Source organism: Oncorhynchus nerka, linkage group LG10 (assembly GCF_034236695.1).
Source record: "Oncorhynchus nerka isolate Pitt River linkage group LG10, Oner_Uvic_2.0, whole genome shotgun sequence".
In the NCBI taxonomy this organism is placed as follows: domain Eukaryota; kingdom Metazoa; phylum Chordata; class Actinopteri; order Salmoniformes; family Salmonidae; genus Oncorhynchus; species Oncorhynchus nerka.
The window spans coordinates 72,637,110-72,653,400 of record NC_088405.1 but is presented as its reverse complement, the minus strand read 5'-3'; positions in this window follow the sequence as shown (position 1 = coordinate 72,653,400).

Below are 16,291 nucleotides of genomic sequence, written 5' to 3'. Positions count from 1 at the left end.
CCAATTATCCTCCCAGAACCAACAAAGCCCCCATAATGGCAGCTCTGCTGGCCCAATGCCAGGAGGGGAACAACAGCTAGCCCAGAGAAGGGCAGGACAGGGCCACTCCCCAGCCTCAAGAGCAGGACGTCCCACTAAGGAAGGGGCCTTTACCACTACTGCTGTCCCCCCATGTACCTTCTCTCGTGCTGAAAGAGAAAAATATAAAGCCTGAATTTAATTCCCCAATGGTTTTCTGATGAAAATACAGGGTTAGTAATGAGTGTGGGTGGCAGTGAGAACTGAATCCTGAATTCATTTACAAATCAGGCTTGGCAGTCAATCAATCATACATGTTGTACTGCTTCATACTAGTTGATAGATAAGTTGGTATTGGCATTAAACCTTTTCTCAGATTGAATGCAGTGTAACCAGGATTCAAGCACTTTCAACTGAGGAACTGCTCTGTATTAAACTACTGTTCTTCATACAGCAAAGAATTGACAGGGGTGCAGGTGAAAGAGCACATCTATTGTACACACCAGTCTCTCGGTACCATTTAAAATGACACAATGACAAATCAGAGCTCATAGAGGGAAACAACTAACCACTAAAAATGGCATTATTAACATATTTATTTTTCCTTTGCAAAAATAGGTTATGGTTAATGTGTGGTGAAAGTGTTTAATTGAACATTTCAGTTTTGCTTACTCACCAGTGTGTGCCAAATAAAGGTATGATGCAGTGTTACTAATGTAGTCGCAACATTAAAGACATTTTATTGTCTATATATATATATATATACACACACACAGTTGAAGTCGGAAGTTTACAAACACTTAGCTTGGAGTCATTAAAATTCGTTTTTCAACCACTCCACAAATTTCTTGTTAACAAACTAAAGTTTTGGCAAGTCAGTTAGGACATCTACTTTGTGCGTGACACAAGTCATTTTTCCAACAATTGTTTAGAGACAGATTATTTCACTTATAATTCACTGTATCACAATTCCAGTGGGTCAGAAGTTTACATGCACTAAGTTGACTTTGCCTTTAAACAGCTTGGAAAATTCCAGAAAATAATGTAATGGCTTTAGAAGCTTCTGATAGGCTAATTGACATCAATTGGAGGTGTACCTGTGGATGTATTTCATGGCCTACCTTCCAACTCAGTGCCTCTTTGCTTGACATCATGGGAAAATGAAAAGAAATCAGCCAAGACCTCCGAAAATAAATTGTAGACCTCCACACGTCTGGTTCATCCTTTTGGAGCAATTTCCGAATGCCTGAAGGTAAAAACAAGAGTACGCAAGTATAAAAACCATGGGACCACGCAGCTATCATACTACTCAGGAAGGAGACGCATTCTGTCTCCTAGAGATGAACGCTCTTTGGTGCGAAAAGTGCAAATCAATCCCAGAACAACAGCAAAGGACCTTGTGAAGATACTGGAGGAAACAGATACAAAATTATCCATATCCACAGTAAAACAAGTCCTATATCGACATAACCTGAAAGGCCGCTCAGCAAGGAAGAAGCCACTGCTCCTAAAACGCCATAAAAAAGACAGACTACGGTTTACAACTGCACATGGGGACAAAGATTGTACTTTTTGGAGAAATCTCCTCTGGTCTGATGAAACAAAAATAGAACTGTTTGGCCATAATGTTATTGTTATGTTGTTATGTTTGGAGGTTAAAGGGGGAGGCTTGCAAGCCGAAGAACACCATCCCAACCGTGAAGCACGGGAGTGGCAGCATCATGTTGTGGGGGTGATTTGCTGCAGGAAAGACTGGTGCACTTCACAAAATAGATGGCATCATGTGGAAGAAAAATTATGTGGATATATTGAAGCCACATCTCAAGACATCCGTCAGGAAGTTAAAGCTTGGTTGCAAATGGATCTTCCAAATGGACAATGACCCCAAGAATACTTCCAAAGTTGTGGCAAAATAGCTGAAGGACAACAAAGTCAAGGTATTGGAGTGGCCATCACAAAGCCCTGACCTCAATCCTATAGAACATTTGTGGGCTGAACTGAAAAAGTGTGAGTGAGCAAGGAGGCCTACAAACCTTACTCAGTTACACCAGCTCTGTCAGGAGGAATGGGCCAAAATTCACCCAACTTATTGTGGGAAGCTTGTGGAAGGCTACCTGAAATGTTTGACCCAAGTTAAACAATTTAAAGGCAATGCTACCAAATACTAATTGAGTGTATTTCAACTTCTGACCCACTGGGAATGTGATGAAAGAAATAAAAGCTGAAATAAATCATTCTCTCTACTATTATTCTGACATTTTACATTCTTAAAATAAAGTGGTGATCCTAACTGACCTAAGACAGGGAAGTTTTACTAGGATTAATGTCAGGAATTGTGAAAAACTGAGTTTAAATGTATTTGGCTAAGGTGTAAACTTCCGACTTCAACTGTATATATATTATTTTTGGTAAAAAAATGTTTGTCCTATTTCTCCTATTGGTAGTCTTGTCCTATAGCTGCAACTCCCCTACAGACTCAGGAGAGACGAAGGTCAAGAGCCATGCATCTTCCGCAACACGACCCTGCCAAGCTGCACTGCTTCTTGACACACTGCTTGCTTAACCCAGAATCCAGCCGCACCAATGTATTGGAGGAAACACCGTCCAGCTGGTGACCGTAGCCAGCTTGTAGGCACCCAGCCGCCACAAGGAGTCGCTAGAGCGCAATGGGATAAGAAATCCCGGACGACCAGGGTAGCCTAGTGGTTAGAGCAGTGGTCACCAAACTACGGCCCGCGGGCCGGATACGGCCCGTCAGCACATTTGGCCCGGCCCTCTGAACAATACCAGAGACGCTATCGAATTTTTTTCCTATTTGGCCTCCAGAAAAAAAAATCCTAGGCCCGGCCCTGTCAAAGAGAGAACGGAATAATGGCGAAAAGGTTAGATAAGAGAAAAATTGATTCAGAATGCAGGGTATTTAACCTGCAGTGGACAAACAATTTTTTTTTTGTTCAATGCAAAGAAAAGGCTGTTTGTCTCATCTGTCAAGAGACGGTGGCGGTATTCAAAGAATACAATCTTCGCCGACACTATGAATCCCGTCACAAAGACAAGTACGATAGCTTGCAAGGCCAAATACGAGCAGACAAACTCTCAAAGCTAAAAAGTGGACTACTATCTCAGCAGAATACATTTGTACGCCAAGCTCAGCTGAACCAGGCATCCGTTCGGGCCAGCTTTCGGGTTGCTAAACTGATAGCAAGAAGCGGTAAGCCTTTCACTGACGGAGAGTTTGTTAAGAAATGTATGGATGCTGTCGCGGAGGAGGTGTGTCCCGAGAAGAAAGATGCATTTAATGCCGTAAGTCTGTCGGCGAGTACAATCACCAGACGCGTTGAAGAAATCGGGAGTAATGTATATGCCCAGCTGCAGCAGAAGACGAAAGAATTTGACTTTTTTTCATTAGCACTGGATGAGAGCACGGACGTGCAAGACACAGCGCAACTGCTCATTTTTATTCGTGGAGTTAGCGCAAACTTTGAGATATGCGAGGAGCTGGCAGCCCTCCAAAGTCTCAAAGGGACTACAACGGGAGAGGATATTTTTGACAAAGTGTGCCAAACCATGGAGAAGTTGGACCTGGACTGGTCAAAGCTAGCTAGCATCACGACTGACGGGGCTCCTAGCATGGTGGGCGAAACTCCCGGCATGAACCGGGAGTTGGAAAAAAGGGGTCTCACCGCCCGCTAATTCACCAGCAAGCACTGTGCTGCAAAGTGTTGAAGTGGGATTCTGTAATGAAGGTTGTGGTGTCGTGCATAAACTTCATCAGAGCAAAGGGACTTAAACACAGGCAGTTCCAAGAATTCCTGTCTGAACTGGAGTCTACGCACGGAGATGTGCTGTACTACACAGAGGTCCGATGGCTGAGCCGGGGCAGAGTTTTGAGGCGTTTTTACGAGCTGCTACCCGAAATTAACGCATTTCTTCATTTAAAAGACAAAACGGTCCCAGAGCTGATCGACCCAGAATGGAAATGGCACCTCGCATTTTTAACAGACGTGACAGAAATACTTAACAGCCTTAACTTGCAGCTACAAGTTGAGGGGAAACTCATTTGCGACATGTATTCACACATAAAAGCATTTGAGGTGAAATTAGCGCTGCTTTTGGAACAAGTGAAAAAGCGCAACTTCGTCCATCTTCCTGCTACCCAAAACCTGTCGACAGAGAACCCAGCGGTCCCGTTCCCAGCTGAAAAGTGCGTGGAAGCACTGGAAATGCTGAAGGCGGAGTTCGGTGTGCGATTCAGTGAACTACATGTTCATGCAAAAGAAATCCGTCTTTTTCAGAACCCCTTTGTTGCCGACATTGATGAAGCCCAGCCTTCATATCAGTTTGAGTTGGCTGAGTTACAGAACTGTGATGTTCTGAAAGACGCATTCAAGCCCAACAGTCTCATTGACTTCTATGCCGCCCTCCCAAACGACACATATCCAAACATCAAAAAACACGCAATGAAAATGTCCACAGTTTTTGGCAGCACGTATATCTGCGAGAAAACCTTTTCTCGCATGAAACTGCTGAAAACCCCGATGAGATCAAGATTGACAGATGAACATTTGCATCAGTGCTTGAGACTGGCTGTAACTAGAATGGAACCTGATATTCAACTTCTCACCAGCCAGATGCAGGCCCACAGTTCACACTGATGAACATACATAGGTAAGCTCACTTTTCTGACTTGAATGAGTCATTCTGAGCATAAACAAATATAATCATAATAAAATCTACTGGGATAAAATCCATCTTTACAACCATACTGGTAGTGAAATGTATTGTGCTGTGTAGGTGCTGTATCACTTAGTTCAGTTTCTCAACCTGCTTCTTTTGTGGTTTTCACAGGGAAGTTGATGAGAGAGAGCTGCAAACAGCGGTGTCTACAAGCCTACTGGAACCTACAAAAGGATTATAAGGAAGGAACACAAGAACTTTAAGAGACTGCTCATATGTGTCAGAGAGATTCTGCATGGCACGACAGAAAGTTAATGTTCCATGGCTTTTTTTTCTATGAAGAACCCAGAGAGAGTTATTTAGTTATTATTTATTTCCTGTTTTTTCTGTGAAGAACTCAGAGAGGGTTATTTAGTTATTATTTATTTCATTAATAGTGTTATTATTTGTTTCCTGACTTTTTTTCTGTAAAGAACCTGGAAAGGGTTATTTGGTTATGTGTGGCTTTCTGGAAAACAATAAATTTTTTAAGCTCCCCTACGATCGTCACACTTTTTCTGTTACAAACTGACACCGGCCCCCCATCAGAGAAGGGAAAAGTTATGTGGCCCTCACAGGAAAAAGTTTGGGGACCCCTGGGTTAGAGCGTTGGACTAGTAACCGGAAGGTTGCGAGTTCAAACCCCTGAGCTGACAAGGTACAAATCTGTCATTCTGCCCCTGAACAGGCAGGTAACCCACTGTTCCTAGGCCATCATTGAAAATAAGAATTTGTTCTTAACTGACTTGCCTGGTTAAATAAAGGTTAAAAATTTTTATAATAAAACCCTCCCCTAACCTGGACTGCGCTGGGCCAATCATCGGTCTCCCGGCCACAGCAGATAGTGACACAGTCTGGGATCAAACCGGGGCTGTAGTGACGCCTCAAGCACTGTGATGCAATACCTTAGTCCGCTGCACCACTCTGGAGGCCTAAAATATGGATTTCAGCTTCTTAGTTTTTATGGATAACTACACACTGGCATATACACATGACAAATGTGGAACTATAGCCTACATCAAGGCATGCTAGCATGTATATTTGATATAATACAAAAACATTGACAAGGGTATTGAAATGACAACATGCATCTGAATAATTTACAAAACATTTGTAGGTACAAAACGTAGAAAAATGTATGACCTTGTGCATCAAATCATAACACTGCAAGATACTGTATGTTTGCTGGGAAAGTGCTACACTATGGGAGGTTACAAACAGTTCCACTAAATATATAATTAGAGCAGTGTTAGTCTTTTTTCTGAATTTATTAGTTTCAGAAGAAACGGGATTATTCACCATTTATACTGTACATTGTTATAGGCCTAGTAGTTATAATCTATATAAAATATATGACAGTACAAATACAGCTCTCCTACAGTACCGTGCCTGAAAGATGGAACTGGAAGTATGCAGTTTCATATTTTGTTCATTGTACAAGCCAGCACAACAGCTTTGTGTTCAGTGCAATATAGTTAGTGCAACTGTGGAAAACCATCAAGGATATGTCCACATTTATATAAACTATACCTAAAGGACCAAACACCTAAAATGCAAGCTGCAATATGAATTTATGGAACTGGTGGAAGCAAAGTGTAAGCATCAGAAACTCCATGGTCTTATTCAGGGTAGAACATTGAACATTTATAGATAGAAATGTACTGCACAGAGCCAACAACTCTATAGTCAATGCTATTCTATAAAATGTATGTCTATCTGCGGTCATGTCTATCTGAATGTTTCACCCCACTAAATAGGCCCCATACACATGACAGTAGACAAGCAAGAGTTGTGTTTTATCAGCACAACTCTAGATTATGGATGTCTATCAAATCAAATCAAATTTATTTATATAGCCCTTCGTACATCAGCTGATATCTCAAAGTGCTGTACAGGAACCCAGCCTAAAACCCCAAACAGCAAACAATGCAGGTGTAAAAGCACGTCATCATCCTGAGTGTAAAGTCTTCCCCTTCAGTGTTTGCAGATCTAAAATGTACAGCATAGAGAGATGCAACATAGCAGAAGCTATTTTAAAATCCATTGGAAGGGGAGCTGGAACCATCCCCATACTGCTAATAGGGCCGGATCGATACCAGTATCGCGAAACTCGTAACTATTGTGGCAAGGAAACTAAACACAAAGGGGATTTAACTTTAGAAAAACAGCCCTAATATTGGAAACAGACATCAATATGTTTTCATCCAGAGGCACCCATTTTTTTTTACAGACAGCAGGTTAAAGTACCAAGGAGTTTGGTCTGTTTCTTGTTTTAATTTTTGCCATGATATCAGTATCGTAATATTTTTTTCATCACAGCTAACTCTGGTTGTTTTCAGAATGTCTGCATTTCATTCTCTCAATTTATCTGTGTCCCTCTCTTTGACTCTGGAGGTGCCTAAAATGGCACCCCATAGTGCACTACCAAGCCCCTTGGTCTCTCCGAGGAAGACATCTATGTGATGGCCTGTCGCCAGAGGGGACCGCTGTGCTGTTAGGGGGGCTGCTGCAGCAAGATGGCCGAGTAGTGGTGACACAGGCAGCAGCAGGGCAGCACGTTCTTGACCCTGTCCTGACAGATCACACACTTCTTCCTCTCCTCATGCTCCTTCAACAGGCTGAGGAGGCCAGTGTCTACTGGAGGGGCCCAACTGCTGCTTCACTGTAGTCCTTGTTGTTGTAGACGGGTGGTGGTATTGGTCTGGGTCAAGATTGATATCATCCCACCTACTGTTGAAGTGTTGAGTATAACTCCACTTGTTCTCTTCCAATCTGCTCTGGGGTAGAAGGGTATCTGTGTGATCAGTAGGACTACCTGGGGCCCTTAGATCCATAACTGGGTGCCCCACTCCACCTTCGGCAACAGAAGGTTGTACTCAATCAATCAAATGTATTTATAAAGCCCTTCTTACATCAGCTGATGTCACAAAGTGCTGTACAGAAACTTAGCCTAAAACCCCAAACAGCAAGCAATGCAGGTGTAGAAGCACGGTGGCTAGGAAAAACTCCCTAGAAAGGCCAGAACCTAGGAAGAAACCTAGAGAGGAACCAGGCTATGAGGGGTGGCCAGTCCTTTTCTGGCTGTGCAGGGTGGAGATTATAACAGAACATGGCCAAGATGTTCAAAGATGACCAGCAGGGTCAAATAATAGTAATCACAGTGGTTGTAGAGGGTGCAACAGGTCAGCACCTCAGGAGTAAATGTCAGTTGGCTTTTCATAGCTGAGTATCTCTACCGCTCCTGCTGTCTCTAGAGAGTTGAGAGTGAGAGAGACTCTTAGGGATGGCATGGACAAGAGAGGAGAACCGGCCAGGCAGAGACAGCAAGGGCGGTTCGTTGCTCCAGTGCCTTTCCGTTCACCTTCACACCTTCCTGGGCCAGACTACACTCAATCATAGGACCTACTGAAGAGATGAGTCTTCAATAAAGACTTAAAGTTTGAGACGGAGTCTGCGTCTCTCACATGGATAGGTAGACCATTCCATAAAAATGGAGCTCTATAGGAGAAAGCCCTGCCTCCAGCTGTTTGCTTAGAAATTCTAGGGACATTAAGGAGGCCTGCGTCTTGTGACCGTAGCGTACGTGTAGGTATGTACGGCAGGACCGAATCAGAAAGATAGGTAGGAGCAAGTGATGGGGTCAAATTGGGGTCATGATAGGGGCTGCACCAAATGTTTGATGTGTTATAATAAATTATTATGTTTATGTTGTATTAATAGATGGGGAGGGGCTATGGGACCCCTCCTCCACATTTATAGGGTCCTAGACTACAGATTAACAATATATATATATATATATATATATATATATATATATATATATATATATAAATATATTCATTATAAGGTTTTTAAATTGTTCCACAGTCTTTTCTAAGTCTCTGCCTCTTATAAAGAAATGGTCTGAGAAATGTGTGAATTATTGCATGGGGTCTGTGAGAAACATTTAACATTTTTTACATTTAAGTCATTTAGCAGACGCTCTTATCCAGAGCGACTTACAAATTGGTGCATTCACCTTATGACATCCAGTGGAACAGCCACTTTACAATAGTGCATCTAAATCTTTTAAGGGGGGGGGTGAGAAGGATTACTTTATCCTATCCTAGGTATTCCTTAAAGAGGTGGGGTTTCAGGTGTCTCCGGAAGGTGGTGATTGACTCCGCTGTCCTGGCGTCGTGAGGGAGTTTGTTCCACCATTGGGGGGCCAGAGCAGCGAACAGTTTTGACTGGGCTGAGCGGGAACTGTACTTCCTCAGTGGTAGGGAGGCGAGCAGGCCAGAGGTGGATGAACACAGTGCCCTTGTTTGGGTGTAGAGCCTGATCAGAGCCTGGAGGTACTGAGGTGCCGTTCCCCTCACAGCTCCGTAGGCAAGCACCATGGTCTTGTAGCGGATGCGAGCTTCAACTGGAAGCCAGTGGAGAGAGCGGAGGAGCGGGTTGACGTGAGAGAACTTGGGAAGGTTGAACACCAGACGGGCTGCGGCGTTCTGGATGAGTTGTAGGGGTTTAATGGCACAGGCAGGGAGCCCAGCCAACAGCGAGTTGCAGTAATCCAGACGGGAGATGACAAGTGCCTGGATTAGGACCTGCGCCGCTTCCTGTGTGAGGCAGGGTCGTACTCTGCGGATGTTGTAGAGCATGAACCTACAGGAACGGGCCACCGCCTTGATGTTAGTTGAGAACGACAGGGTGTTGTCCAGGATCACGCCAAGGTTCTTAGCGCTCTGGGAGGAGGACACAGTGGAGTTGTCAACCGTGATGGCGAGATCATGGAACGGGCAGTCCTTCCCCGGGAGGAAGAGCAGCTCCGTCTTGCCGAGGTTCAGCTTGAGGTGGTGATCCGTCATCCACACTGATATGTCTGCCAGACATGCAGAGATGTGATTCGCCACCTGGTCATCAGAAGGGGGAAAGGAGAAGATGAATTGTGTGTCGTCTGCATAGCAATGATAGGAGAGACCATGTGAGGTTATGACAGAGCCAAGTGACTTGGTGTATAGCGAGAATAGGAGAGGGCCTAGAACAGAGCCCTGGGGGACACCAGTGGTGAGAGCACGTGGTGAGGAGACGGATTCTCGCCACGCCACCTGGTAGGAGCGACCTGTCAGGTAGGACGCAATCCAAGCGTGGGCCGCGCCGGAGATGCCCAACTCGGAGAGGGTGGAGAGGAGGATCTGATGGTTCACAGTATCGAAGGCAGCCGATAGGTCTAGAAGGATGAGAGCAGAGGAGAGAGAGTTAGCTTTAGCAGTGCGGAGCGCCTCCGTGATACAGAGAAGAGCAGTCTCAGTTGAATGACTAGTCTTGAAACCTGACTGATTTGGATCAAGAAGGTCATTCTGAGAGAGATAGCGGGAGAGCTGGCCAAGGACGGCACGTTCAAGAGTTTTGAAGAGAAAAGAAAGAAGGGATACTGGTCTGTAGTTGTTGACATCGGAGGGATCGAGTGTAGGTTTTTTCAGAAGGGGTGCAACTCTCGCTCTCTTGAAGACGGAAGGGACGTAGCCAGCGTTCAGGGATGAGTTGATGAGCGAGGTGAGGTAAGAGAGAAGGTCTCTGGAAATGGTCTGGAGAAGAGAGGAGGGGATAGGGTCAAGCGGGCAGGTTGTTGGGCGGCCGGCCGTCACAAGACGCGAGATTTCATCTGGAGAGAGAGGGGAGAAAGAGGTCAGAGCACAGGGTAGGGCAGTGTGAGCAGAACCAGCGGTGTCGTTTGACTTAGCAAACGAGGATCGGATGTCGTCGACCTTCTTTTCAAAATGGTTGACGAAGTCATCTGCAGAGAGGGGGAGGAGGGGGGAGGAGGATTCAGGAGGGAGGAGAAGGTGGCAAAGAGCTTCCTAGGGTTAGAGGCAGATGCTTGGAATTTAGAGTGGTATAAAGTGGCTTTAGCAGCAGCGACAGAAGAGGAAAATGTAGAGAGGAGGGAGTGAAAGGATGCCAGGTCCGCAGGGAGGCGAGTTTTCCTCCATTTCCGCTCGGCTGCCCGGAGCCCTGTTCTGTGAGCTCGCAATGAGTCGTCGAGCCACGGAGCGGGAGGGGAGGACCGAGCCGGCCTGGAGGATAGGGGACATAGAGAGTCAAAGGATGCAGAAAGGGAGGAGAGGAGGGTTGAGGAGGCAGAATCAGGAGATAGGTTGGAGAAGGTTTGAGCAGAGGGAAGAGATGATAGGATGGAAGAGGAGAGAGTAGCGGGGGAGAGAGAGCGAAGGTTGGGACGGCGCGATACCATCCGAGTAGGGGCAGTGTGGGAAGTGTTGGATGAGAGCGAGAGGGAAAAGGATACAAGGTAGTGGTCGGAGACTTGGAGGGGAGTTGCAATGAGGTTAGTGGAAGAACAGCATCTAGTAAAGATGAGGTCGAGCGTATTGCCTGCCTTGTGAGTAGGGGGGAAGGTGAGAGGGAGAGGTCAAAAGAGGAGAGGAGTGGAAAGAAGGAGGCAGAGAGGAATGAGTCAAAGGTAGACGTGGGGAGGTTAAAGTCGCCCAGAACTGTGAGAGGTGAGCCGTCCTCAGGAAAGGAGATTATCAAGGCATCAAGCTCATTGATGAACTCTCCGAGGGAACCTGGAGGGCGATAAATGATAAGGATGTTAAGCTTGAAAGGGCTGGTAACTGTGACAGCATGGAATTCAAAGGAGGCGATAGACAGATGGGTAAGGGGAGAAAGAGAGAATGACCACTTGGGAGAGATGAGGATCCCGTGCCACCACCCCGCTGACCAGAAGCTCTCGGGTGTGCGAGAACACGTGGGCGGACGAAGAGAGAGCAGTAGGAGTAGCAGTGTTATCTGTGGTGATCCATGTTTCCGTCAGTGCCAAGAAGTCGAGGGACTGGAGGGAGGCATAGGCTGAGATGAACTCTGCCTTGTTGGCCGCAGATCGGCAGTTCCAGAGGCTACTGGAGACCTGGAACTCCACGTGGGTCGTGCGCGCTGGGACCACCAGATTAGGTGGCCGCGCCACGCGGTGTGGAGCGTTTGTATGGTCTGTGCAGAGAGGAGAGAACAGGGATAGACAGACACATAGTTGACAGGCTACAGAAGAGGCTACGCTAATGCAAAGGAGATTGGAATGACAAGTGGACTATACGTCTCGAATGTTCAGAAAGTTGAGCTTACGTAGCAAGAATCTTATTGACTAAAATGATTAAAAATGATACAGTACTGCTGAAGTAGGCTAGCTGGCAGTGGCTGCGTTGTTGACTTTGTAGGCTAGCTGGCAGTGGCTGGGTTGTTGATTCGGGGGCTAGCTGGCTAGCTAGCAGTGTTGATTACATTACGTTGCGTTAAAAGAACGACAATAGCTGGCTAGGTAACCTAGAAAATCGCTCTAGACTACACAATTATCTTTGATTCAGAGACGGCTATGTAGCTAGCTATGTAGCTAGCTATGATCAAACAAATCAAACCGTTGTACTGTAATGAAATGAAATGAAAATGTGATACTACCTGTGGAGCGAGGCGGAATGCGACCGGGTTGTTAAGTTCTATTCGGTAGACGTTGGCTAGCTGTTGGCTAGCTAGCAGTGTCTCCTACGTTAAGGACAACAAATAGCTGGCTAGCTAACCTCGGTAAATTAAGATAATCACTCTAAAACTACACACTCTAAACTACACAATTATCTTGGATACGAAGACAGCAAAGACAACTATGTAGCTAGCTAACACTACACTAATCAAGTCGTTCAGTTGAGGGTAATAGTTACTACAGTGCTGCTATACGGTAGACGGTGGACTTTAGCTAGCTGGCTAGCTGCTGGGCAGATAGCAGTGTAGGCTACGTTAGGACGACGAAATACGATAATTACGCAATTATCTTTGATACAAAGACGGCTATGTAGCTAGCTAAGAAGAAATTGCTAAGATTAGACAAATCAAACCGTTGTACTATAATGAAATGTAATGAAATGTAATGAAAAGTTATACTACCTGCAGACCGAAGTGCGTATGCGACTGCTCGCTCCAACCCGGAAGTTATAAAGCACTTCAAAGTGAAACATAGAACCCTGCAGTCAGAAATACCTCTATAAATCAACTTGGGGGAGTGGACATTTACTGCTGAGGCCTTAGAAAACACTGGAACTATTGTATCTCTCTTGCAAGTTTTAAGAGCTGTGTATGCATGGGCTTGGTCTGATGAGTAGAAGGTAATGCCGTAAGCAGTGACATCACTAGGGCTGGACTTCGGGCTTAATAAAATAACTTGGGACTTTTCTTATGGGGCAGAACTCAGGAGAGACATCAGTTGTATGTGTGATGTTTGATCTTTGACTTCTGTCTACAGCTGTATTTCGAATAAAATTGTTATGATTTATAAGTGCACATTGACTGTTCCTTATTTGTTAAGTAAATAAAACGGAGCACAGAAAAACGGAACCAACACAAGCCTATCTAAAACCATTTTTTTTTTTCACCTTCATTTAACCAGGTAGGCTAGTTGAAAACAAGTTCTCATTTGCAACTGCGACCTGGCCAAGATAAAGCATAGCAGTGTGAACAGACAACAACACAGAGTTACACATGGAGTAAACAGTTAACAAGTCAATAACACAGTAGAAAAAAATGAAGAAAAAAAAGAGAGTCTATATACATTGTGTGCAAAAGGCATGAGGAGGTAGGCAAATAATTACAATTTTGCAGATTAACACTGGAGTGATAAATGATCAGATGGTCATGTACAGGTAGAGATATTGGTGTGCAAAAGAGCAGAAAAGTAAATAAATATAAACAGTATGGGGATGAGGTAGGTCAAATTGGGTGGGCTATTTACTGATAGACTATGTACAGCTGCAGCGATCGGTTAGCTGCTCAGATAGCAGATGTTTGAAGTTGGTGAGGGAGATAAGTCTCCAACTTCAGCGATTTTTGCAATTCGTTCCAGTCAAAGGCAGCAGAGAACTGGAACGAAAGGCGGCCAAATGAGGTGCTGGCTTTAGGGATGATCAGTGAGATACACCTGCTGGAGCACGTGCTACGGGTGGGTGTTGCCATCGTGACCAGTGAACTGAGATTAGGCGGAGCTTAATCTTGTAGATGACCTGGAGCCAGTGGGTCTGGCGACGAATATGTAGCGAGGGCCAGCCGACTAGAGCATACAGGTCGCAGTGGTGGGTGGTATAAGGTGCTTTAGTAACAAAATGGATGGCACTGTGATAAACTGCATCCAGTTTAATGAGTAGAGTGTTGGAAGCAATTTTGTAGATGACATCGTCGTCGAGGATCGGTAGGATAGTCAGTTTTACTAGGGTACGTTTGGCGGCGTGAGTGAAGGAGCCTTTGTTGCGGAATAGAAAGCTGACTCTAGATTTGATTTTAGATTGGAGATGTTTGATATGAGTCTGGAAAGAGAGTTTACAGTCTAGCCAGACACCTAGGTACTTATAGATGTCCACATATTCTAGGTCGGAACCATCCAGGGTGGTGATGCTAGTCGGGCGTGCGGGTGCAGGCAGCGAACGGTTGAAAAGCATGCATTTGGTTTTACTAGCGTTTAAGAGCAGTTGGAGGTTAGATAGCACAGTGTCCAAGGACAGTAAAACCTTGAAATCAGCCCTTGCCTCGACAGGAAGCCAGTGCAAAGAGGCTAGCACTGGAGTAACATGATCACATTTTTTGGTTCTAGTCAAGATTCTAGCAGCCGTGTTTAGCACTAACTGAATTGTATTTATTGCTTTATCCGGGTAGCCAGAAAGTAGAGCATTGCAGTAGTTTAACCTTGAAGTAACAAAAGCATGGATTCATTTTTCTGCATAATTTTTGGACAAAGTTTCTGATTTTTTCAATGTTACGTAGATGGAAAAAAGCTGCCCTTGAAACAGTCTTGATATGTTCGTCAAAAGAGAGATCAGGGTCCAGAGTAACGTCGAGGTCCTTCACAGTTTTATTTGAGACGACTGTACAACCAAGATTAATTGTCAGATTCAACAGAAGATCTCTTTGTTTCTTGGGACCTAGAACTAGCATCTCTGTTTTGTCCGAGTTTAAAAGTAGAACATTTGCTGCCATCCACTTCCTTACGTCTGAAACAAAGGCTGCCAGGGAGGGCAATTTTGGGGCTTCACCATGTTTCATCGAAATGTACAGCTGTGTGTCATCCGCATAGCAGTGAAAGTTAACATTGTGTTTCCAAATTATATCACCAAGAGGTAAAATATATAGTGAAAACAATAGTGGTACTAAAACGGAACCTTGAGGAACACTGAAATTTACAGTTGATTTGTCAGAGGACAAACCATCCACAGAGGCAAACGGATATCTTTCCGACGGATAAGATCTACTACCTTCAGTCTCAGTGCTATGATGGGGTCTAAAACCAGACTGAAGCATTTCGTGTACATTGTTTGTCTTCAAGAAGGCACAACAGCCTTTTCTAAAAATTTAGAGGATTGGAAGATTCGATATAGGCCGATAGTTTTTTATATTTTCTGTGTCAAGGTTGGGCTTTTTCAAGAGAGGCTTTATTATTGCCACTTTTAGTGAGTTTGGTATACATCCGGTGGATAGAGAGCCGTTTATTATGTTCAACATAGGAGGGCCAAGCACAGGAAGCAGCTCTTTCAGTAGTTCAGTTGGAATAGGGTCCAGTATGCAGCTTGAAGTTTTAGAGGCCATGATCATTTTCATCAATGTGTCAAGAGATATAGTATTAAAACTCTTGAATGTATCCCTTGATCCTAGGTCCTGGCAGCGTTGTGCAGACTCAGGACAACTGAGCTTTGGAGGAATACGCAGATTTAAAGAGGAGTCCGTAATTTGCGTTCTAATGATAATGTTCTGCTACTTGGCTGTCTGGCTTGTGCCATCTGCCTCATGGCCTGTGGTCTGGCAGCATTATGTTGAAGAGCTTGAGCTCGCTCCATGGCCAGCAGGTAAAGTCTACAGATGGTCCTCTTCCATTCCTGGTATGGTGTTGACAAAGTCAAGACTTTGCTTGGCCACACGAGGGAGTGCCCGGGTGGAGATAGAGCAAGGTCAAAGCAATGATGACCGGTGTTAGGAGCAAGTAATAGATGTTGAACAGACACCCTAGAGCCCAGAAACTTCAGGGCTAGCTTGCAGGGTGTCCAAAGCAGTACAGAGGTGCCCACCAGGCAGCTGTATAGAAAGGCGAGAAGGGAGGGCCAGCTCCATGGCTTTATGCATGGGGCTTGATACTGCCTCCCAGGCCCCTACCATTGCAGAGAAGCAGTTCTGAGTGCCAATGAAGAGAATGTTGACAAAGTAGAAAACAAGGCTGAGCAAAATGCTGAAGCCTTCACAAGTCTGTTCAAGCACAGTATGTGCAGACATTAGTCCACAGTGTAGCAGCTCCTTGCTGCTCCAAACAACATAAGAAGAGAGGTGGCCCACCATTTTGAAACTCAAACACCCCTCCTAAGGTCTGCATCCATCCCTCCAGTACATTACAAGCTCAGTGTGCTGTGCTTATGACCACCTATGTTACAGTGAGGAAGGAGTTCAGGGCACAGTTATAGCATTCTAGTAAGGTGGAGCCACTCGGCACCACTGGCAGAGAGGAACCCATGTGGGAGAAAAGTCGGCCTAGCCAATTCAC